Source organism: Seriola lalandi, unplaced genomic scaffold (assembly GCF_002814215.2).
Source record: "Seriola lalandi dorsalis isolate HSWRI2012SDOR001 ecotype SW California unplaced genomic scaffold, Sedor1 jcf7180002054016, whole genome shotgun sequence".
NCBI classification, from domain to species: Eukaryota; Metazoa; Chordata; class Actinopteri; order Carangiformes; family Carangidae; genus Seriola; species Seriola lalandi.
Genome location: NW_019524569.1, coordinates 16,078 through 18,325, shown reverse-complemented (window position 1 = coordinate 18,325; position 2,248 = coordinate 16,078).

Below are 2,248 nucleotides of genomic sequence, written 5' to 3'. Positions count from 1 at the left end.
ATAGTATAGTAAGGCATAAAAAGTTATATTATAGTAAGGCATAAAAACTCATAAAAACGTCATAGTATAGTATGGCATAAAAAGTCATAAAAACTACATCGTATAATAAGGCATAAAAACTTATAGTATAGTAAGGCATAAAAAGTTATATTATAGCAAGGCATAAAAATTAACAAAAAGTCTTAGTATAGTAAGGCATAAAAAGTCATAGTATAGTAAGGCATAAAAAATCATAAAAACGTCATAGTATAGCATTGCATAAAAACAACATAGTATAGTATGGCATAAAAAGTCATAAAAACGACATTGTATAGTAAGGCATAAAAACTTATATTATAGTAAGGCATAAAAAGTCATAAAAACGTCAAAGTATAGTATGGTATAAAAAGTCATAAAAACGTCAAAGTATAGTATGGTATAAAAAGTCATAAAAACGAAGTAGTATAGTAAGGCATTAAAAGTCATAGTATAGTAAGGCATAAAAAGTGATGAAAATGTCATAGTATAGTAAGGCATAAAAAATCATAAAGACTACATAGTATAGTAAGGCACAAAAAGTCATAGTATAGTAAGGCATAAAAAGTTATATTATAGTAAGGCATAAAAACTCAAAAAAAAGTCATAGTATAGTAAGGCATAAAAAGTTATATTATAGTAAGGCATAAAAACTCATAAAGACTACATAGTATAGTAAGGCACAAAAAGTCATATTATAGTAAGGCATAAAAAGTCATATTATAGTAAGGCATAAAAAGTCATAGTATAGTAAGGCATAAAAACTCAAAAAAACGTCATAGTATAGTAAGGCATAAAAAGTCATAATATATTAAGGCATAAAAAGTGATAAAAACGTCATAGTATAGTAAGGCATAAAAAGTCATAGTATAGTAAGGCATAAAAAGTCATAGTATAGTAAGGCATAAAAAATCATAAAAACGTCATAGTATGGTATGGTATAAAAAATCATAAAAACGTCATAGTATAGTAAGGCATAAAAAGTCATAAAAACGACATAGTAAAGTAAGGCATAAAAAGTCATAGTATAGTAAGGCATAAAAAGTTGAAAGTATAGGAAGGCGTCAAACGTCATAGTATAGTTAGTCGTAAAATGTCATAAAAGCGACAGTATAGTAAGGCATAAAAAGTCATTAAAAACGTCATACTACAACAAGTCATAAATAGTAAATAGTATTGTAAGGCATAAAAGTCATAAAAACGTTATATTATAGTCAGGTATAACAAGTCATAGTATAATAAAGCATAAGTATAAATAAAAACCTCATTGTATAGTAAGGCATAAAAAAATCATAGTATAGTAATGGATAAAAAGTCACAAAAAAAACTCAGTATAGGAAGGCATAAAAATCATAAAAACTTTATAGTATAGTAAGGCATAAAAAGTAAAAGAATCATAGTATAGTAAGGCATGAAGAGTAATAAAAACATCATTATATAGTAATGCATTAAGAGTAATAAAAATGTCATTATATACAAAGGCATCAGAAGTCATAGTATAGCAAGGCATGAAAAAGCATAAAAAGTCATAAAAAACGTCATTATATAGTAAGGCATAAAAAGGCTTAAAAATGTCATCATCAAAAGTCATAGTATATCAAGGCATATAAATGCATAACGTGACCATGTCACATGACATTAAAATCTCGCGGGAACAAGGTGCCTTCACTTTTCTGAGTTACTCTCCACCAGGTGCTTCGATTGTGTCCAACCTGACTGCAGTCGTTTCAGGCTCCGCCCCTGAACTTTCCGGCAGGTCATCACGTCAGGTGAAGAAGATATCAACAGCCACGGTGTGAATGATACAGTCTGTCCTGTTTGAGACGTCGTTACCTTGACAACACCTCCAGCTTTAACACTTGAGCTTCATATGAACAGCTCAGTGTTGTTTTCACTCCTCTTTCACTTTCCAGTTAGTTGTATGCTGTGAAACCTGTAACAGTGACTGTGAATGTGAAGCTACTTTCAGATTAATAATCAAATGGTCTTTCGATATTAAAAGTCAATGATTGTCACTGTGCACTGTGTTTATATAAAAGTGTTATTATGGAAGTATTATACCAGCTACAACAGTCATTATGCATCATTGTCATTAATAAACAGCAGGTCTCCAAACATCCTGACGTCACTTCCTGTCTGAGCGCTGACTTTGAACACAGTTTGAAATGAGCCACAGTTTCAGAACTGACTCTTAATACATCATTTTATATCAGTAAAGGATCAGCGTCGTCAC